The sequence below is a fragment of the Lucilia sericata genome, unplaced genomic scaffold (genome assembly GCF_015586225.1).
Source record: "Lucilia sericata isolate MDLA Ls3-8-SP2 unplaced genomic scaffold, ASM1558622v1 Contig000715F_arrow, whole genome shotgun sequence".
Taxonomy (NCBI): Eukaryota; Metazoa; Arthropoda; class Insecta; order Diptera; family Calliphoridae; genus Lucilia; species Lucilia sericata.
In genome coordinates this window covers 63,706-88,427 of record NW_023994717.1, presented here as the reverse complement: position 1 = coordinate 88,427, position 24,722 = coordinate 63,706, and the positions used below count along the sequence as shown (strand labels likewise).

Genomic DNA, 24,722 nt, shown 5'->3' with positions numbered 1-24,722 from the left:
AATTTGGGACATTCAAGTAATTTTCTGAAGGGGACTTTGTATGGGAGCTAGGGTCAAATGGGGCCCGATCTTTATGAAATTTGGCAGGGTTATCAAGACTTCTATAAAACTTAGTTGTGCCGTATTTTATCGATATATCTGTATATTTAACATAATTATGAGCTCAGAAGCCCTTTTCGGGGGGTTCTGTTCTATGGGGGCTAGGTGAAATAATGGACCGATTTTAACCATTTTCAATAGGCTTCGTCCTTGGGTCAAATAAAACGTGCGTGCCAAATTTCATCCAATTATCTTGAAAATTGCGACCTGTAGCTTGCGCACAAGGTTTACATGGACAGCCAGCCAGCCAGACGGACGGACGGACGGACATAGCTTAATCGACTCAGAAAACGATTCTAAGCCGATTGGTATACTTTAAGGTGGGTCTAGGACGAATATTTTTATATGTTCCAAACATCAGCACAAATCCAATATACCCTCCCCACTAAAGTGGTGTAGGGTATAATTAAATTGAAAAAATATGTTGGCAGATACATACACTGCTTACTTTCATTTGCTGTCACAAATATTTAATATACACAAAGACAAAAAGGAACTTTATGTCGAATTTTTTCTCTTTGAAAAAAAAAAAAAAAATAAACTTCAAATCCTTTTGTGATAAAGCAGATTTTTTCCAAAGTTTTTTTTTTTTTTATTTGGCAAAATTTGTTTGTATGCTGTCAAGTAGTTTTTGAACGATTTGGTTTCATACTAACATACATAAGTAAATATGTATATGTATGTGTGTATGCATAGCAAGGGGCGTTAAGGGAATTATGAAATGTTGTTTCTTCTTTGGTAATCTACTGTATCAATTTAATCCAATCATTTTAGTTTCCTTTCTTTTTTTAGTTTGAAAACATTTCAATACTTTTTTGTAAATTGCTTTCTATTGTCCATTCTCCAGAAAGAATATTTTGATATTGTCCATAAAGACATTCATATTTTAAGTTTTTTTCTTCTTAGAAAGTTATTTTTTTTTAGATAACTCATCAATATGTGTGATTATTATTATATTTTATCGCACAAAAATTGATATAAAATATAATTTTTTTTACATTATTTTTCCATTTCCCTTTATTTCTTTCATTTCAGTTTGTCAGCTTCATATTTTCTTATTTTTTGAAGGAAAACAAACTTTTAAATACTTGTGTAAAAATCATACACTTTCTCTTTTTTAAAACTTTAGAAAATAAGGAACAAAAAAGTTTTTTCTAAGTGTCCAATTTTGGTTGTTATGAAATGCTTGCAATTGGAAAATCTTAATACAGCTGCTCAATATAACATACACTTGATGACATGAAAAATTTAGAAAAAAAAATATGTTTTTTTCTATTGATTAAAAAGAAAAACTTTCAGAAGTGTAGTTTGAATTTTTTTGAAAGAAATATAAAATAATTATTTTAATCATAAAATTCCGCTTAGTTGTAAATAAATACATTTTTAACAGTATTTGTTGAAAATTTATCAAAATTCTGCTATGGGGAATTTATCAAAGGGGTACCTTTAAAGAGAGAATTTATAGAAATTTCAATAAAGAGAAAAGTTATTGAAAATTGCTTATAAAGAAAAAAATGTATCCAAATGTTTTAATAAAAGAAAACGTATCGAAAATTCTATAAAAGAGAAAATTTATCGAAAATGTTCCATAAAAGTTCTATATAAAGAAACTTTATCGAAAATATTCTGTAAAAGAGAAATTTTTTTAAAAATATTATATGAATGAGAAAATTTATCGAAAATTGTGTATTAAAAATAAAATTAATCAAAAATTGTCTATTAAAAAGAAAATTTATCGAAAATTCTCTATATAAAAGAGAAAATTTATAGAAAATGTTTTAAAAAAGAGAAATTTTATTGAAAATTTTTTATAAAAGAAAAAATTTATCGAAAATTGTCTACAAAAGAGAAAATTTATCACAAATATTCTGTAGAAGAGAAAATTTATCGAAAATGTTATATGAAAGGGAATATTTATCGAAAATAGTCTATAAAAGAGAAAATTTATCGAAAATAGTCATTAAAAGAGAGAATTTATCGAAAATTGTCTACAAAAGAGAAAATTCATCCAAAATTTTCTATAAAAGAGAAAATTTATCGAAAGTGTTATATGAAAGAGAATATTTATTTTTTACAAATTTTAAAAGTTTCTATAAAAGAGAAAATTTATAAAATGTGTTTTAGAAAGAGAAAATTTATCGAAAAATTTTTAAAAAAGACAAAATTTATCAAAAATAGTCTATAAAAGATACAATTTATCGAAAATTGTCTATAAAAGAGAATTATTTTTTGTAAAAGAGAAAATTTATCGAAAATTGTCTTCATAAGAAAATTTATTGAACACTTTTTATAAAATACAAAATTCATCGAAAATTGTCTGTAAGAGAGAAAATTTATCGAAAGTTTTACAGAAAGAGAAAATATATCGAAAATTGTTTGTTAAAAAGAAAATTTATCGACAATAAAGGAGAAAATTTACAGAAAATGTTTTATAAAAGAGAAATTTTATTGAAAATTTTTTAAAAAAGAGAAAATTTATCGGAAGAGAAAATTTATCAAAAATTGTTTATAAAAGAGAAATTTATCGAAAATGTTATATGAAAGAGAATATTTATCAAAAATTGTCTATAAAGGAGAAAATTTATCGAAAATTGTCTAAAAAAAAGAATTTTACTTTGTAAAAGACAAAATTTATAGAAAATATTTAATAAAAGAGAACATTTTTTATAAAAGAGAAAATTTATCGAAAATTTTCTATAAAAGAGAAAATTTATCGAAAATGTTAAAGAAAAAGAAAATTTATCGAAAATTGTCTATAAAAGAGAAAATTTATAGAAAATTGTATTCAAACGAGAAAAATTTTTGGAAAATGTCCTATAACAGAGAAAATATATTAAAAATTTTCTATAAAAGAATTTTATTGAATTTTTTCTATAAAAAGAAAATTATTCGAAAAGAGAAAAAATAATTTTCTATGAAGAGAAAATTGAAGGAATTTTTAAGAGCAGAGAATTTATCGCAACTTTAATATATAAATTTTTTAAAAAAGTACACATTAGCTTATATTTTTGTTGTCCTTGTTTTTTTGGTAACTTTTAGTAGAACTTTTGTTCAAAAAATATTTTTTAACAATAAACTGTCAATAGCGTCCTTTTATATCAGATGATTTCTTATCAATTGTTCTTCCTTTATTCTTTTATCACTCAAAAAAATATTGTAACGTTTTAAACAGCTCTTTGTCTAATAATTTGTATTGTTTATAATATTTTTTTTTTACTAAATTATTTATTTTATTGCCATTGATCCTTAAACATGAAGAGAAAACAATGAATTTTTATTATTTTATTTCAACATTTGAAAAAGGATAAAAACAAAACTCTGTTACTCTGTTACTCTGTTACAAATTTATTTAGCAACAACTGTTTGTTATTCAGGGTTAAATTAATAATATTAAATTTTTGCAAATATATGCACTATATGTATGTATTTTGATAAGGGTATTTTAAGTTTATGTAAATATATTTGTTAAAATGACCTGTATGTATTTCGTATTTTTTTGGCCAAAAATATTTTCAAATCGATAATGCTATTTATTTTGAAAATGAATGTACCTTTTTAGTTTAGTTGCTATATAAGTTTTAATTTAAATTTATTGTACATATATAATTTAATTTACAAGAACTTTTCTGCATATACATATAAAGATGGTTAAATGAACGCCAAAGAATTTCAATTTTTGTGTATCTGTGTGCTAGTTTTATTCTTGCAGAAATCTTTTGAAAAACGGTTTTAATTTAAACGTCAGAAACAAATTGTTTAGTTGCATGAACATTTATGAGTATTAAACACGTTTCTGTGATACAGTTAGAGAATAGAACACGAAATTAATTGGCATATATCCAGTATTTTATTTGTAGCAATAAATTTAAATAATAAATAAAATAATGAAATTATTAATAATTTGAATAACAAATTTTAAGGTAGGATTTAACATATATCTAGGAGTTTGGCGCAAAATTTATACATTTTTTCAAAGTATATAATTTTTCGTAAATTTGTTTTAAAAACAAAAATTAGAAGAGAATTTATTCGAAAATAAATACCTATTAACATACTTATCAATGACTTCTAGATATCGTCCCGATTACATATAAGCAGGTTTATAAAACCTTTCAAATTCATTGACTATTTTTTCTAATTATTTGTAAGCGGTTGTAGTAAGCACTTGCCTCCAATGACATCACCATGTTAAAATAACCCCAGCAAGTAATATTGAAGCAAAGTGTAAGTACTTCCTTTTTGGGTGAATAACTAGTTATTTTTGTTTGACGATGACCAAAAAATAACTGGTTACAAATGTGCTTACCCGACTTTTCCGGATTTAAAACCGACCTTACAGTTATTTTCTGTGTTTATTAGTATATTCTATTACCCAATGCCCCATTAACAAATTGTTTTATCGTGCTATTAGGTACCGTGCTATTAGGTACAAATCAATATTTCTTCAAAAATCTTCTAATATCGACTAGCCTTAAAACCATTAACCAATTCCTTATTAGACATACGCTCTATACATCTGGCAACAAATCCTACCCAAAGTCATTACCAAAATCTCCGGTTTTAATGAATAACCGTTTCAATAGTCTTCGTCCCTGGACCGAAAAACATGTATGATCCGAATGTCATTTAAATATTTTGAAAATTGCGCACAAGGTTTACATGGACAACCAAGCAGCCAGCCGGACGGACGGACAGAAGGACATGTCTTAATCGACTTCCCACTATGTTGGTGTAGGGTATAATAATGAAATCTTCATATTGTGCCCAGTTTTTAAGTTAAAGTTGTCTCTATTTAATAAAAAAACAACAAAGTATCTGCTTTAATACACCCCTTTTAACATAAGAAGCATATTTACTATATATTTATAAATATATACAAACATATTCATACTTCTAATACATTTGCAAACATAAGTACGTGTATTTTCATAAAGAAAATATTGAAAAGGGAAATTTACATTAAAATAAAAAGCAACTAAATACTTAAACATACAAACTAGTCGTACATATAAGAATTTAAATCTACTTGGTAATGTACAGTACAGTCATTCGCGAACGTTTGCTCATGAAATATTCATGATTGATAGTCATTATTGAATTGATTTAGTTCTTGTAGTTGTCAGAAACCACACTGTTTTCTTACAAATTTCCAAATATAAATATTCTCGAATATTCTTGGAACGAAATATTTAATTTAGCATTAATATGTATTTAAATATTCTTGATGAGTTATTGAGTATTGGAACATATTTAAACATTTTTTTATTTGCCGAATAATTCCTCCAGTCTTTAATGTACTTTCATAGAAAGGTATGTATTCTGAGTATGTATGTTTGCTTCTGAATGAAATTTCCTTACATTGAAAAATGCTTAACTCCTAAATATTTAGTATATGTATGTATATTAGGATGGTTCCGTTTCTAGGGAAAAGAAATAAGGTACTGATGTTAACACGGAAAATGATACTTTAGTTCATGCTTAGATGCCGTTCTCTTTTTTAAGGTTTTTCAAATTTTTTCATATTTTAAATAATGAAAATAGATCTGAAAAGTCTTTGGGAGACGCTTTCAGCAAAGTATAAGTATGCTAGTTCCAAAAATATAACATTAACTTGTAACATTAAAACTTTTTAAAGTTTTACATAGATTAAGAAAAATTTCACAAATTAAATGATATATTTTAGGCGGGAAATTCCATTTTGAGGCCACCCTAACGTATATATTTTGTGTCCTTATAAACAAGTATATATGTATTTTTAATATGTATATACTTAGGTATATAAAACCAGAGAAAGTGAACCTGTTAACCTGAATTGTGTTTGTTATAGTTGTAGTTATGCAGTCTGTCTGTATGAACTAACTTAACAATCAGGATAAAGTTAACGTTACCGGATGAAGTAGAAAAAGACAGGAAAATAAAAACAAAATAAAAAAACTACGTTAAACTTAAAGTTTAAATATAAAATGTAATAAAAGAAAACTAAAGGTGAAAGTTGCTGTAGAAACTTTTTTTTACTCATACACCGTTTGATTTAAATAAGAGAAGTTCTTTTTTCTATAAAAATAAAAGTTTACAATAACCAGGGTTAATTATTTGTATGCTGTTAATGATATTTAAAGTAAAAGTAAATAAGTTTTAAAGGGTAATTACTTTTAGCTGTTGAAAGAGCTTATATAAACGTTTATTAAAAATGTATAGTGGCAGCAAGTTTGTTTAAATGAAAGGAAATAATAAATATTTTGATATTGAACACCAGAGAATATTTAAAATTTTTCATCTATATATCTATATACAAACATATATAAACATGAATGTGTGATTGTATGTTTGTTTGTTTGGACTTTATAGACAGCTAAACGGCTGAACCGAATTTTCACAGTATCTTTCTGTATGTCTGGAAGGAACTATAGGCTACCTTTTGTTTTGGAATTTCAAGTGGACGAAGTGCCACGCCCACATACAAAGTTAGTCTTAAAAGTAGCATATCTCATAAACTGTATCAGCTAGAGTTTACGGACAACTTTGACATCCATATGAATATTTTTGGACAAAATGGGTGGAATGCCTATAATGGGCGTGGCGCCTTACATATTAAGAAAATATTAAATCAATATATCTAAGAAAATATAACAGTTAGAGTCCTCAAATCTTGTCGGAGCCACTTTAGTGTCAATACGATTATTTAGGACAAAATGTGGGCTGACTATCAGCAGAGGGCGTGGCACCTCTTATATGAATCAAATACAAAAATTCGTTTATTGTGGAAACTATTAGAGCTAGAATCTTCAAATTTTGCACGAAGAACTTTAACATATTTTGGGTAATAAATTGGCGGACTATCAATGGGGGGAGCGGCACTTCCCATATGAATTAAAAACAAAAATTCGTTTATCTTGGAAACTATTAGAGCTAGAATCTTAAAAATAATAACTTTAATATTCATCCAAACATTTTAGAGAAAAAAGGGCGGACTTTAATCAAGGGGTGCTTGGCTTGGAAAAATGTGTATATCTGAGAAACTATTAGAGCTAGAATCTTCAAATTTTACATGAAGATCTTTGACATTAATGTGAACATTTGGAGAAAAATGGGGGATTGGCACCTGCCATATGAATTAAATACAAAATTTCGTATATTTGGGAAACTATTAGATTATTCACATTTTTCATGGGTTACATTTAAATATTAATTAACTTTTGGACAAATTGAAGAATAATAATAATTTGAATGACATCTCATTATATATAATTTTCGATAATTTTCTTTGAAAATTTTAAAAAATTTCCTTAAAAAGAAAAATTTTCTTTGAAAAAATAAATTCTGAAGAATTTCCTATAAGACGACAAAATTTTCAATAATTTTGTATAAAATGGGACATTTTGAAAATCTTTTATAAAAAGTAAGATTTTCTTTAATCGGAGAGAGAAGTGTGAAAGGTTGCTTATAAAAGATTTATTTTTCTATATTTGTTCTGGAGCAATAAAAGAATTAAATCATTATTGATCACAAAGTAAAATTTTTATCAGTAATTTTATTGAACTTTTTGAAATTTAATCGGAAATGGTGTAAATAATCTTCAAAACTTTTCAATACTAACCAGCAATATCTGTCTCTTTACATATACATAATCACACAAAAACTTATAAGTTTCAATAAATCGTTAAAAATACCCTGCAGTTCGTTATGGATGTCACGTCTAACAATTGATTTTCTTTTGCATTTCATTCAAGAAGAGATTAAAAATAACTGTTATATGTAAGTATACAATGACTCCTTGTAAAACTACTGGGCATGTTCATGTACATATTTCTATGTCTACATTTATGTGAAAATATTTCAAAAAGAAGAAAAATGTTGTACACACACGACTAAATACATTCATATCGTCATACCAAACCATCAAATATGTATGTATGTAGAGTAGTTTGAGTATTTGCCTTGATATTGAATTTTCATGTATAAAACTATTTTCTACTTTACTTATATTGTTTTTAGTCCTTTTGCTTTTATTCTATTCATTGTTTACTATTTTTTTTTCTATTTCCATTTAATATTTATGCTATAAAAATACCAATAATATTTCTATTTATTTTGCCCCTTTTCTTTCTCCACATCCAACTAATGCCACATCACCTAAATGCCCTTAACTATGACAAGGTTTTTATTGTTGTTACGGAAAGAAAATAAAGAAAAATCTAATCGAAAACAGTTGGTAAATTGAGGAAGGAAGTATGATGGTGTTGAGGTTGGTTGTGTATGAATGTGAATGTGTGACTCAATGGCGGCTGGCTTTTGGCAAAAATATGAAGAAACGTGATTTCATGTTAATTGTGTAATAAAAATGAAATAAACAATATTTTTTATTGCCCTGAAAAGGTGATTAAGCAAACGATATAAAACATTTTGAGATTATTGATATTTAGTGAAAATGTGTGTAGAAAAAAGAAAATATAGAAATAAAACAGAAATAAATAAATGTATGAGAATGAAAGATTATTAGAAGCCAAAAATTAAATAAAACGAAAAAAAAGTTACTATATCAAGGCGTTATTTCTAAGAAGATTAAATAGATGGTCAACGTTTAAGAAAGATGAAATGGAATCATAATTTTGTATATTTTCAGATGAAGTGAGAAAATAAAATTACAGAGAATTATTTAATATTAATAGTTAATTTATTGTTTTTAACAGAGTTTAATTGGTTTGAAGAAATTGGAAAAATTTTTATAATTTTAATAAAGTGAACTTGCAATTTTTTAAAATTTCTATAAGAAAGATAAATTTTTTAATTAAAAAAGATTTTTTTTCTTTAAAATAGAAGTTTGTGAGCAAATTTTGAAATTTTTCTCTGTAGAAGAGACATCTTGAATTTTTCTATGAAGAAACGAGATTTTTAAATTTTTCTATTAAGAAGAAAAAAATTTTTGTATAAAGAAGAAAAAAAAAAAACAAGTAAGAATGTATAGTCGGGCATGGCCGACCATATGATACCCAATGCCAGTGATTTTCTGTTATATGGGGGCAAAGGTAAATATGGTCCTATCCGTATAAATTTTGGTAGAGCGATTTACGATGATATTAAAATTATTTATGCAGAGTTTAAATGTGATACTTTCCACCTTCAAGTCATTTTCTACAGAGGAATATTGTCAAATGAGGTCCTATTATTACGAAAATCGGCAGTAGATATTCTACAAGATTTAACATAATTATAAGCTCAAAAGCCCTATTCCTTGGAAGATGTGCCAAATGGAGTATGTGCCAAATTTCATCAAATTATCTAGAAAATTGCCAGCTGTAGCGTGTGCACAATGTTTACATGGACAGACAGACAGACGGAAGGACGAACGGACGGACATAGCTTAATCGACTCAGAAAGGGATTTAGAGCCGATTGGTATACTTTAGGGTGGGTGTAGGACCAATATTTTTGGGTGTTACAAACATCAGCATAAACGCATAATGCCCTCCCCACTATTGTGGTGTAGGGTATAATAAACTAAATTTCTTTATAAAGAATGATAATTTTGATATTTCTCTATAAACAAGAAAAAATTTCGAAGAAAAGAAAATTTCGAATTTTTTCTATTAAAAATAGAAAATTTCTAAAATTTCCTATAAAGAAAATTTTGAAATTTTTCTATAAGATAAGGAAATTTCGATATTCTTCTATAAAGAAGAGAAAATTTCGAAATTCATCTATTAAGACAAGAAAATTTCCACATTTTTCTAAAAGAAAAGAAAATTTCGAAATTTTTCTATAAGAATAAAAAATTACAAAATTTTTCTATAAAGAGGAAATTTTGAAATTCCTCATAAATAAGAGAAAAATTCGAAATTTTTCTATAAAGAAGAGAAAATTTCGAAATGTTTATATTAAGAAGAGAATTTTTCGAAATTTTTCTATTAAGAATAAACAATTTCGAAATTCTTCTATTTAAAAGAGAAAATTTCGAAATTCTTCTATAAAGAAGAGAAAATTTCGAAATTTTTCTATAAAGTAGAAACAATTCCGAAATTTTGCTATAAAGTAGAGAGTTGTTATTAAGAAGAGAAAATTTTCAAAATTTTTTTATAAAGGAGAGAAATTTTCAAAAATTGTCAGAAAAGTAAATAATTTTTGAAATTTTCCTATAAAAAAGATCATTTTTCAAAATTATCTATAAAGATTAAAAATTAAAAAAAATGCTTTAAATTTTAATTTTTGAAAATTTTCTATGGGGAAGATAAATTTTTCCAAAATTTTCAATATAAAAGAGAGAATTTTTCGAAAAGAAGAAATTTTTCTGTAAAGAGTAGATTTTTTCTTAAATATTTTTTAAAGAATAAAAATTTTTTATGAAAAAGATATATTTCCGAATGTTTTCTGTAAAAGGAGAAATATATTGAAGAGTTATTTTCGAAAATTTTTTAGCAAGAATTAAAGTTTTTGAAGACATAAAAAGGTTAAATTTTCTATAAAGAGATATTTTATAAAATTTTCTTTAGAGAGCAGAAGTTTTTGAAAATTTTGTAGTAAAGAATTTTCTTTAAAAAACAGACATTTTCGAACATTTTCTTTAAAAAAGAATATAAATTTTATAAAATGCTATTTTTACACCTATCAATGTTTGAAATTATGCATATTACATAACATTCCATTAAACTATTTGAATAATTCCCAAGAGATACTTAGTAATCAATTAAACTATGTAAACGATTTCTTACTAAGAATCCCTCCCTATTTCGCGCCACCACAAATAAAATAAACATAATTATACTTAAACAAGTATTATTTCAATTTAAGTTATTTACACTAATTAGTTATTGTTATACATATTTAAAACAAACAAAAAACATGTTTCAACATAATTAACCTAGAAAACAATTTTTCTCTATTGATTTTCGTTTTACATACAAATTTTTCAATTTTTTTTTTTCTTTGTTATCATGTCTCATTTTTCAAAATGTTCATTTATCTTTTTATTCATGCACATAAACTTAAACCCAAAACCCCTTTCACCTTGTTTACTTACATTTTCATTCTACAGTTGTTTTTTTTTAATAATGCTTATACATTGATTCTTTACTTCCCTTGAAATTTTCTACTTGGCTTGTGCTGTTGTTGTGCAACGACTTGCTGCTTGCTATCTTCTACTATCTACTCCTCTAACCACTACGTTGTGGGCACTAGGTTGGCAGTATGCGGTAACTGTGTTGTTGTTGTTATTGTTATTATCTATTTACCACTGTCTACATAGTTTTGGTCTTAATGTCACAGTGTCCTTTTGAAAAAAAAGTTTTTAAAATTAAACTATCGCCAGTGTAGCACAAGTAAATTTTAGCTGGAAGCCGTTTAATTCATTAACGCTAATGAGTTTTTTTCGTAAATTGTATTGCTGTAAAACATCAAATAACCATTTTTGTTTGACTATGACAAAAAATGTGTGTTAATATATTGATGTTTAAAATTGTTTAGAAATTAAATTTAAATATTTGAATGTTTCGGGTCAATCACTTTATTGGTTAGACTCCAGAGGGAAAATGTCAAAGAAAATATAGTAAAATTGTTATTAACATTTTTTCAATAAAAAAAATTTGTTTGTGTTTCAGTAAAATAAACATTTTTTAGGCACTTATCCAAAAAAAATTTCTAAGAAATTTATGAATATTATATTTTGTTTCCTTTTTTGTATCTATGAATTCATATTTATGCTTCCATATGTATATAAATGCTTTTTTAGTTTAATAATTTATAAGAACCTATACTAAGTATGAGTATACTTATTTATAACATTATATAAACATTTCATTATATTTAGTCACAGTGATAAAAACTACTACTACTACTACTATTTCATTTTATTAAATATTTTATTATCACAGCTGGTGTTATAATTTTATATCTATTTTTATAAAATTTTTCTTTTTGGTTTATTAATCACTTGTTATTGAGGTTAATTTGTATTATACAAAATAAAAATATAAACATCATATAATATTCTATAGAATATAACATAACATGCTATAGGTTATATGTTAGTAGTTGGAAAAGATCAAAATCCTTATTTGGATTTATTCATACATCCCAGACAAAAAAGTATACTATTTCAGTCCCATTTTAGGGACCAAACAGAAGGTGTAAGAAGTGAAAAATTCATTAATAAACAAGCCATATCGGTCTATGGTTTAACCCATCTCCGAAACCGAAACGGAATATTGTAATAGGCTGGGAATCCAGAAATATGCAATTGCATGTATGCATCCTATTGACATTTGTTTCTGCAAATATTTGCAATTGATGCAGTTTGTTTGGTATTGAAATAATTTCTTTTTAGAAATTTGAGTAACACGGTCCATAATTGACCCAAATCCCCATAAAATATACTTATTCAAAATTCCATATGAATACACCATACATGTACATTAGATCGAATCACAAAAAACGGTGCTTGAGTTACCCTTCTTAAAATATTCGTTGTTATGTCATATGATGTTACCCAAAATATTTTGGGTTTAGTGTTGTCCATTCGTGAGCTGGTTAGTTTTCAAGAAAATATGAGGGGGGTCCTCAAATTAGGACACCTCGGCTATGTTAAATTTTTAAAACGATCCTATTTCTTCATTTGAGTTCCGATTTTAAAAAAAATTCGTATATAGAATCTCCTCATCAAGCATTATAAAAAATGTCGTCGTAGCAGTAAATTATCTCTTATAGATTAGGAGATATTCGCATTTGAAAATTAAAATTTTAAAATTTTTACCGTCCTTACTTTAGTTTTTTTGATAATAGCGGGTCCAAATATTCCCGATTTTCGGAATACTTTAAAAAAAAATTAAAAAATGTTTTTTATTCAGTTTTTGCGAAGATACAAATTTTTCAAATTGCAATAAAAATTTTATTTATGAATATTTTTTGATAAAATTTTACAGTTCAATCGGAACTCAAATGAAGAAATAGGATCGTTTTAAAAATTTAACATAGCCGAGGTGTCCTAATTCGAGGACCCCCCGCCGGGCCCCTAGTTGGCCTATAAGGTCCAAATTCAAAACCTAAACTCGACAACACCTCCTCTTTGTGCATACCAAATTTCATTAAAATCGGGTTAACCCTTTAGAAGTTACCGAATTATTTCCCTCTTTTTTTTTTTCCTATACCACTGTGCGGTGGTCGTTCGTGAGGTGGGTAATTAAGTTAAATTTTATAAAATTACTGTAATTTTTTAAAATTTTACAGTTTTTTTTTTTAACAAAATATACAAAATGGGGTATCATTTACAAAATTGTGCATAAATTTTTGGTACATGACAATAATGAGAAGACTTTTATAAATGATTAATACATCATTCATCACGGCTTTAAACCCCTTTCAAATGATACCCCACATTGAATTTAATGTCAACCACTGGGTGAGCTTTTGTGACGACTCACAACCGCCCCATTGTGCTTCTTACACGTAGGTGGCAATTTACGTATATGGAATTTCCGGTCCAGTATACGTGCAATTTGCTCAAGTACTTGGTCAATGGTCAACTATCTAATGGCTGACCATTGCTGCCCCGTTGCTTAAGTTCCGAGATGCAAAAACATCACTTCCGTTTACAACCACGCAGATGGGATGGCCTCTGATGAGACGGCAGAGACGTAGCCGCTAGACCGAAGAACAGAGTTTACTCTGAACATACCTGGACAAGGAATGAAAATTCAATAGTATCACCTTTCATTCATCACCTTTAAACCATCACTATTTATCCGACACAATCATAAGAGAGCAACATACGACAGACTCACTCTAGGTATATTGGCGAATGAGTTCCGTATACCCCTACAATCATCCTGTATCATATACAATTAACACCAACTCATTCACAACACTTAGTCCCACAGTCACTCCTCTATTGTCATTCGGCAACAGCATCGAACTTATACCGAAATATAGATTTCATCGTGCATCAGTCTTTTAAACGCTACTTACTCTTCCCGCGAATTTGGATTTAAAACACAGCCACTACGTGGATCCCGAAGGAACCTCAACCAACTGATCAGCCAGGACAAGTCCTGCGGGCAACTGGCCACCCGTAGTACCAGTTTATGTGGTTCTCTGGTTCGACCCCATGTCAAATCATTCCAAGGACTAGCCGAGGAGAGAAATGACATAACCAGTTTATAGTCCCGGCACCCTAGAGGTACTAGTAGCACCTCTTTACCCCGGGATTGCAATACACCAAGATGAGGGTCTTTCATCAAGGAAACATGTCCCGGGAGAAATACCCCATATTGAATATATTTATTGTTTCAAAACAAAACTAAAATTTTAAAAATTTTTAAATTTGATTTTACCAACGGCCATCGCGGAGAAATATTTTGACGATGGGTATATAAAGACTAAAAATAATTTTTCATAATATTTACAATCGTACAATGTACGACATTTTTCGTATATATTAAGCAAGAACTATTTACAGTGTAATTCATTTATAAAAAACAAATCAAGAAGATACAAAACAAATAGTTTAAGGTTTTTCTCAAAAATCATTAAAATTCTTGGAAATTTCTGTTAAAACTTTTTATTGTTTTATACGTTAGCAAAAATTATTTTCTTACATTATTAATAGTCATTTGTATATTTTTTTTGTATTCTATGGAACTTCACTAGACTGTCATATGTATGTATTTTTTATATTCTATGGAATTTCACTTTGTATATCACAAATAGTTTTCATTTTTTGTTTTGCTAAATTCATTGGAAGTGTTTTAAAAAATTAAGTTTAAAAATAATTTCGACCTTGCTGCCTAAAACAATTTTAATAATAATTTTCCCTAAATGGTTTCCCGCACCACCGGCATCAGACAAAATCACTATACAGATTTTCATTCATAAATAAGACACAATTACCCAGTAGAACGGGGTGACCGTAACGAACTAGCAGTAACTTGTAGTGTTAACTATAGACTATGGAGTACTAAAAACTATTCATAGATGGACTATCATTCTAGTTGAATTGGATTTTTAAAAATGTCCAGTTTTGCAACATATTAGAGCATAATGTAGACCATAGCTCTGCAATAGGTTGCTTAAACTTTTGATTAATCAGGGCTACCCAAGTGACTATTATCTCCCTTCTAGATCTAATAATTCCAATTCAATAAAATACTTTATTAGGCATTGGAAAAAACACTATCCAAAATGGATACTTAGAGTCTTTTCTAAAACTGCTGGGATACAAACATGAATACGGTAAAGAAAAAACACAACCACTAACAAACAAAAGCAAAACAAAAACATGGATGGCATAGAACAGTATCATTAGGGTTGACAGTTTTTATGCACACAGTTGCTTCTTGTTTTGGAATGAAATTTTGTTGCATCCTTTTGTGTGTGTGTGTTTTTCTAGTATATAAATGCTTGCATATCCTTGTTTTTCATGTTGCCAACAAAAAGAACAACAAAAGCTGTGAAATAAAAGGAAAAAAATGTTTACTTCTTGATGCTTTTGTTTTTAGATTGTCCTTGATAAGGATGTTATACTTACCCACTCTCCTTCTGTGTCTGAAAGTTTTTATACTCTATACACCACTACAATGGGGAATAATCATTTATTCTGCTTTTTGTTTAACTTATAGAAATAACGCTCCTGTATATAACTTAAATTATAACAATTTTTTCAGAATAATTTTGTGATATAGCGATATCTGCCCGTATCCATACAAAATGTTTATCCTTATATTTAAAATGTTGTTTGGATCGGTCCATATTTAGACATAAATTTTTATCATCAATTCTATTAATCGGTAGTATAAATCGATGTAGGGTATCTTATAATCTGACTTGACTGTTTTCACTATCTTACTCAATTTTTCTTGTACTTGGCTGATTGCTGCTGCTGTTCGCTTGGTTGTATGTTGCTGATGGAGAGAGTTGTTCCTGGTTGGCTGACTAGTTCTTGCTTACTTTTGTTGCACTTTCCTGTGGCTGTTGTTGAGTAACAGATTTGTGTAGTTTCTACTTTCATTTTTTATTTTTATCCACTTAAATAGTTGTAAGTAGTTGTTTTTTTTATAACTGTTGTTGTTTTTCGTTTTTAGCAGCTTTAATTTTTAGTTTAGTTTTTAACTATTTTTATATCGTTTTATAATACTCTGTAGTTCTTTTATTATTTCTCATTTTCATTTTACTAAACTTTAATTTATTATACATATTTTAAGCAGCACGAGTTTTAACTAAATGTTTTATTTTTCAATTTAACATTTTGTGTTCTTTGTTTTTTTGTACAATGTGAAAATTGAATTTCATTTTTCGACTTGCATTTGTCATATTGCACTTAAGAAAAAAACTTTCTCTTTCGATTTTAGTTTTAAGTGCTTTTGTTTGAAAATTGGTTGTATATGTGTGTATTGTAAAGATAAAGATGACTGCTTTAGTTTGCCAATGATGTGTGAGGAGAAGTGATTAAAAATTATATATTTATAGCCAAAAATAAAGTTTTGATTAATTTTCAAAAGTATGTGAAATGAAATGAACAATATAGATGATTCTATAGTGAAGGATTTTTTTCTATGTTTTAATAACTTAATGCAAATAAAATTAATTTAAAGCTTAAAAACAAATATTTTGTTTATATAAAGTATAAACTTTCTTGTCTTTTCAGATTATCCATATTTATTGAATAATTTTGGCATTTATAACTGAATGATGAAAGAATTTTATACATAAACCAGGTACTTAAGAAATTTTATTAAAAAAAACATTAAAATTATTATAAATAATTAATATTTATTATATATATGTACGTATTTCGGCTCTCGCTCGACTTGTATGAAGATTTGAGTCGTTTTAGTCATAAATATACATTAATTATACCCTACACCACTTTAGTGGGGAGGGTATATTGGATTTGTGCTGATGTTTGTAACATACAAAAATATTCGTCCTAGACCTTGCCGATTGGTATACCTTAAAGTATACCAATCGGCTTAGAATCGTTTTCTGAGTCGATTAAGCTATGTCCGTCCGTCTGGCTGGCTGGCTGTCCATGTAAACCTTGTGCGCAAGGTACAGGTCGCAATTTTCAAGATAATTGAATGAAATTTGGCACGCACGTTTTATTTGACCTAAGCCTATTGAAAATGGTTAAAATCGGTCCATTATTTCACCTAGCCCCCATAGAACAGAACCACCCGAAAAGGGCTTCTGAGCTCATAATTATGTTAAATATACAGATATACCGATAAAATACGGCACAACTAAGTTTTATAGAAGTCTTGATGACCCTGCCAAATTTCATAAAGATCGGGCCACATTTGACCCTAGCTCCCATACAAAGTCCCCTTCAGAAAATTACTTGAATGTCCCAAATTAACTTATAAACACAAATATCGCGATGAAATTCAGCACAATAAAATATTATGTAAATATAAATATATTCATAAAATTTTATCGGGCTTGGTCCATATTTGCCCTAGCCTCCATATAAAACCTCTTTCAGAAAATTAGTTTTTCATCCGTAAATTGCTTAAATGTATCGGAACAAGGGAATATTGAAGATAAATGCTTTATTATGAAAAATAAATCACATTTAATATTCATAACTGGTGTAGGGTATCATATGGTCGGCCACGCCCGACTATACTTTCTTACTTGTTTTATTTCGTACCTTCATGGAAGATTTTTGTATCAGTGACCACAATGCTTTAATAACACAGACCAACCAAATAAAAGTTTATAAAAACTCAATCTGATATTTTTTGGAAAATGAAAATTTAGTTCATTAAGATACCATTCTCAAAATTTTTATCCAGACGTCAATATTTGGTGAGCTGGATCAAAGGATTAAAAGGTCCTTTTTAAGGTTTTTATAATTTTGTTCATATTTCTGGCAACCATCAAACCTTACATATGATACCATTCAAATTTGGTATCATATGAAAGGTCTTTGTTAATAACGGTTTGTATGTTGTTGTTTGCATTATTTTGCAATGTTTTGATAGCGTACATAGGGGTCTATAAAATCAAATAAACTTCGATCTAGATTGAAATTTGAAAAACGGAAAAAATCGTTTCCGTAGATTTTATTGACGATTATTATGTATTAATTTCAATGAATTATATTAAATGCTAAAATTATATTAGATTATCTGAAAATTTCCCGAAAAATTAGAAAATTTCGATTACTTTTTGCTGTTACACAAAAATTTCTGATATGGAATTTAAAGCGTCTCGAGGACCTTTCCTTTGGATGAAATATGAAAAAAAAATCATAAAAAAACTCAAAAAAGGTCCTTTTTATCCCCAAATATTACCGCCAGGACAAAAAATTTGAGAAATGGTATATTAGAATCAATTAAACTTTAATCTTAGTTGGAAACCTTATTTTTCCTCCATACAAACGGGGCAACCCTTATGTACATAGTTCATATCCCTACAAGCAAGGCGATACGAATATGATACAAATTCGTATTACTTACGAAATTTTATATAAATATAATAATATATATACATTTAAGGGTTAATATCGATTTCTTTGATGTCATTATAAATATGGGTTTTCAGTATATATTTTTCTCAGGTTTTATTTAAATCTGTTGAAAACTAAATAATATTTCACTATGGTTTTAATAAAGATTCCCAATATTTTATAATTTGACTTTAACCTTCACAGTTTGTGGGTTAATATCATTAAAATTTACTTCATTTACTATAATTTCAGATATATGTATATATTTCCTATCATCTGAAATTTTATGTTCTGAAAATATTTTATATAAAATTCATAGCAATAAAGAATTAAGGCAAATTTCCATAAATTTTACAAAAAAAAAAAAATTCTCCGAAATTCTCCAAATTAAAATCACAAGTTTAGCTAGCCTGTGAGAGATATTGACCTAATTTTTCACAATTTTATTCCACTCATCAGATATAGTATTGTATAGTTTTAGATCGAGCTTGTAGCAGTGAGAAATCTCAGGATATCATTAAGCTTAGTTCCAGATATCTCACCAAGGTTAGATATAAAGTAACTGCCAAGAAAACGATTTGTTTTCGCGGATAGAGCAGGACATTCGCAGAGAAGATGGAAGACCGTTTCTTCCTTTTCCCTGTCCTTACGAGCCCAATCCTACTTGCATGTCTGCCTAGCACCCTGTTTAAGCCTCGCTACGCTGCAAGCACATAATATGAAGATTTATAGGTAGAATGTTCAAAATAGTGTTCAGAGCTTCTGAAGGACTAGTTCTTAGAGCACCTGTTATCCCAACGCATGCTGATGCCTGAACTTTGCATAGCTGATCTACAACAAATTTCTTCTTAGTTGAAGTCCACCATACAAGAGATCCATATATAAGAATAGGACGTACTATAGCTGTGTACAACATCCATTTAACTATATTGGGACTAACCCCCTCATTTTATAAAACGAAACTTTGGTTAACGTAAAAACTGTGTATGAAGAATACTGGTAAATTTGAATTTTTTTCATACAATTTTTTTTGGACGTTTTTTGTTTCGGGTAAATGGGTAAGTCCCCATTTCATTCCAAACATTTTACGACAGGTATAGTAGGCAATTAATATTTTTTAGTTCTCCCAATATGCTTTGATACATTTTTGCTATAAACGTTTTTTATATTACCATATAATTTCAATTTAACTTTATAAATCAATATATAAATTTGAATAAAAAAAAACATACTTTTCAATTATACACTTAGCAACTTAAAAAGGTCAAGAGCTGAAATAATAGCAACAGACAACGAAAAATTTAAACACAAAAAGAATTTATTATTCCAAAACTTTTGTGAGTTCTTAACGAAAGCAAAAACATAGAATATAACGAAAATAAATTGAATTCAATTTTTATAAGAGGTAATATATATAATTGGTCATTTGGTGTGAAATTAATTTTGTTTTTCATCAAAAATGTCATCTTTTACTCATAACGCAGCCACAACAGAAACAACCTGCACAAGCATGCAGTAGCAAGAGGCCAATACTGATGTAAAACTATTATAAACTGAAAATTACTTATGCAAATGTAAATATACATACATATGTAGATGCTCTTGTGCCAGACTAAGTTTGGCTATCAACCAAAAACTTTTTAACCATTAAATTACATTATGTAAACCAATATATACTTGTTATATATGGTGGCATATTTTATATATATTTTAAAATTTTTTGTAAGAGAAATACAAACAATTTGTAAAAATATTTCATAACCGATATTCTATGCAATTTAAAATGCAAATTGATGCACAGTGGCTGAAAGGGAGTATAACAAATAAAAATAATACACACTTTTAAAATACAAGATGTACGACAACAACAAAAATAACAAATTGTTTTTGTAGTTATAAACAATTTTTCACAATTTGATTGTGAGTATTTCAATTTTTTTGTGGCTGTTTTGAATTGAATGTTTCTAAAGAACACAATATAGAGAGAGTGGCAGAAGAATGCTATTGTATTGGTAAGCTATCCCATACAGGTAGAAAACATTTTTTATTGGTAGTAAAAACTGCATTGATTCTAATGAACATATTGTTATGTTCTTTGAAATCATAACTTTAGTTGTTCTAACATTATAACGTAAAATTTTAGTTTATCAAAAAATATATATAGACATATACAATAATTGATTAATAAGTAATCTATCAAAATTTTCATAAAATATCTTAATTCTTTTTAAAAAATGGATTTAGTCCTTTTAAATGAACCTTCCAGATAACCCTCGTATATGTGTGCATAAAGAAATATGAATGAGTAGCTGAATGAGCAATGAACTACAATAACTGAATGACTGACTGACTTACTGAATAAAAGATGATTGTGATTTCGTAACAATGAATGGAACCCGAAAATAGAAGAATGAAATGAAAGAAGTACAATAGTTATTGTATTGCGTGTGCATGTTTTATTAGGATTTGTTTTCTTTGAAAATTGAACAAGGTCAGTTTGAAATTTTCATGTATTTCATTTTTTTTTTTGTCTTTTTGGCTCTTGACTTTTAAAAATCTGCAGGTTAATACAAGAAATTCCTGGTTTTTAATCTAAAACCATCATCACCCACTAGCAGTAAGGACAGTAAGTACTTCAATATTACTATCAATGACTTTGATTAAAAAAAAAAAAATAAAGAAAGAGAAATGACGTATAAAGTGCTCCATAAAACCATTTGCTTGAATTTATTCAAGAATACAGATTCGGTTTTTACTGTTTCTTTATGTAAAAATAATTGAAACCGTTTGATATAAATAAAAGGTCATGATAGATTTTCGAAATAAATATGTATATGGGCAATTTAGTTGCAAGTGACCCAACTCAAAAAATCGATTTGGGTGAAATTTGCACCTAGGTTAGTTCTATTGGATAGTAGCTGTATCGGTCAAGATCCGCTGGACTTAGAGGGGGTCAAAGTTGGACATTTTGGCCATATAGGGTTTTATTCAAATGAGTGTAACTTTTCACCCATTTGTCCTAGCAACAATTGTCCAATGGAGTTCAGTTAGTTAGTAAGTAAGTTAGTTAGTTAGTTAGTTAGTTAGTTAGTTAGTTAGTTAGTTAGTTAGTTAGTTAGTTAGTTAGTTAGTTAGTTAGTAGTTAGTTAGTTAGTTAGTTAGTTAGTTAGTTAGTTAGTTAGTTAGTTAGTTAGTTTGTTAGTTAGTTGTTAGTTAGTTACGTTTCGTTTTTAGTGTTTCGTTCGTTAGTTAGTTGTTCGTTTCGTTAGTTTAGTTAGTTAGTTCTTGTTCGTTTCTTTCGTTTCGTTCGTTGTTCGGTTCGTTGTTCGTTTTTCGTTAGTTCGTTCGTTCGTTTCGTTCGTTCGTTAGTTATTTCGTTCGTTCGTTCGTTTTCGTTCGTTCGTTCGTTAGTTCTGTTCTTCGTTTCGTTCGTTCGTTTTGTTTTCGTTCTTCGTTTCGTTCGTTCGTTCGTTCGTTTTCGTTTGTTCGTTTCGTTCGTTCGTTCGTTTCGTTCTCTTTCGTTCGTTCGTTCGTTCGTTCGTTCGTTCGTTCGTTCGTTCGTTTTCGTTTTCGTTTCGTTCGTTCGTTCGTTCGTTCGTTCGTTCGTAGTTCGTTCGTTCGTTCGTTCGTTCGTTCGTTCGTTTCGTTCGTTCTTTTGTTAGTTCGTTTTCGAGTTAGTTCGTTCGTTAGTTAGTTAGTCGAGTTTTTAGTTTTAGTTGTTCGTTATAGTTCGTTAGTTTAGTTTAGTTCGTTCTTGTTCGTTCGTTCTTACGTTTTGTATTGTAAATGTTTGGGTTATCTCATACATATGTGTTTCATTACAAATTTTTAAAATAGGAATAAATATAATATTTTTTTTAAACGCGTTTTCTGATTCAAATAGATAAATATTAAATGGCGGATACGGTGACGGATTCTTATCCATTTTATTAATATGTATTGCATATCACAGCTTATTTTCTCTTTTTGATGTCCACTACCAACGATTGCTTTTGTATGAAAATTTTTTAAAATACTTGGTTCAATTCAACCCTTTAACTACATCAATAGCCATTATTAGTAGCCTGTAAAACATGAACTATTTCTATAAATAATAAATAAACCACCTTCTTTCAAATGTAAAAATTATATTATAAATAAGAGCAATTTTCAATAATTTAATACCTTGTACTTATATTGCATATTTTTCTTTAAGTACCTTATAATTTGCTTACATTTAACAAGCTTTTTTGAAGAAAATTAAATTGGTTTCTTATTTAGTTAATACTTTTTTTCTAACATATTTTACCATATTCTCCGAGGTTTTCTCTTTGCCCTTCAAAATTTTACTTTTATAGAAAAAATAAATCCATAAATATACGAAAAAACAAGAAACTTAAAAAAATATGTAAAAATGAACGCAAAATAAATAAATTTCAGAACAATTTGCATTTTAAATTTGTGTTGTTTTCTTCAGTTTTTTTTTTTTTGTTTTTCGTTATTGAATTGGTGAATGGTGGGCAACAACAGAATTTTTTATTTGAAAATTTTGCGTTTCCTTGTTGTTTTAGCGGTTTTAGTTGTTAAAAGAAAAGGAAAGTTAAAAAATATAAATTGTATGTTTTTTTATATTTTGTAATTTATGTGATTTTCGTTGTTATTGTGGTTGTTGATAATGAACCTGAATTTACATTTAACAGGAAAACGCATGTATAACGACTCTACAGTCAGTCAAGTATTATTAGACTTAACACACCGGTTATTCTCTAGGAAGCAAATCAATATGCAAATCTAATTTTAAAATGTAAATTAAATGTAATTAGTCAAATACATCTCAAAGTTATTTAATAAGAGTAAGAGTATCGTAGGTACGTATACTTGATGTACGTATACTTTTAATAAAAATATATGCTTTTTCCGAAAATTTTATTTCAACCTCTTTACGAATAAATGGTTCGGATTACTTTAGAATATATTTATGAAAGCCGGGTCCTGCATAACAAAATAAGTAATTTCTTAATTTTATCAAAATTTTTTTAAATACTTTTAATTTACTTCAATGTACTAAAACTCAAGTTACGTGTAAATAATGCTTCACTGAAGTAAATAAACAAATAAATATTTGGAAAAATTAAAAAAAATATACAACAAAAGGGAATATTTTGTTTTCCTTTTTCCAGTTCATTAAGAAATTTATGACATTTATTTTATTTTTTGTTATCTTTGATTGTTTATTAAACAATGAACAATCAAAAGGGTTGGATTTGTGCCAAAATAAACTTGGTATTATTTAACAAAGATATTTTTTCAGTTTTTAAAGTGGCTAAAGTAAATATAAGTGCAAAAACAACTCTTTTTTTTGCAAAAATTAAATAAAACTGAATTCTAAATATTAAGCTGTTTTATTTTTATCAACGAAAAGTATTAACAAAAGATCCCTTATAAATAAATAATATTTATTTTCAGTCACTTGCTGATTACTAAGTAATATAAGCAACTTAATTGTAACCTTATTAACATAGCTTTCTTTACAAAAAAAGAAAGTAAGGCTAGTCCCTCTTTTATGATATTTTTATTATATTTGACTTTTTACTTAAACCCTAACTCAATTGTTTTCTACTTACTCTTAAAACATGATTAACTTATATATAATCTTGTTTTTCTCTATACTATTTCTTTAAGTCACTTTAAAGTTTACCATGGCCGTGACCCCAATCAAACTGCAAAAGGATAAAAAAGAAACCTTTACTTTCAAGATTATTTCGATTTCATTGTATTTGGTTTTGTAAAATACGTGTAAGTAATATATTGAATTTTTCCAAAGAAATCACTGAAATTGAAACTTTTTATCCTATATTTTCTAAGATATCAATTTGTATGCAATATTATATTTCTACAAGAGTTAAGTTTTTTATAACATATCATGTAAAAATTGTATAAAAACGTTTCACATTTCAGTTTTTTTCATATACTATAAGCGTGTATTGTTGAGTTTGCTCTATTTATCAAATATAATAAATGCGGTTGCAAAACCGAAATTCTTTATACAAGAATTTGTCAATTGTGTGTTTTTTCTCTATATTTTACACAAAAAACTCAAATTGCACTTTGTGGTGTAAATAATCTGGTTGCCAAAACTTTTTAAGCTAAGAAATATGTATGTACATATGTATGTATCAAGCATTCTTTTAAGTAAAATAATATAATACTAC

At 27.7% G+C, this 24,722-nt stretch overlaps 1 protein-coding gene across 2 annotated transcripts in view; it reads left to right on the top strand.

The window, feature by feature from the left end:
- LOC119607600 (octopamine receptor beta-1R) overlaps window positions 1–24,722 on the top strand; it is a 196,686-nt gene that overhangs the window by 123,297 nt on the left and 48,667 nt on the right. For both annotated transcript variants that reach the window (XM_037961584.1, XM_037961583.1), the window contains exon 3: window positions 16,726–16,795. The gene's annotated coding sequence lies outside the window, so the exon portion shown is untranslated. The remainder of the gene's footprint in view (window positions 1–16,725; window positions 16,796–24,722) is intronic.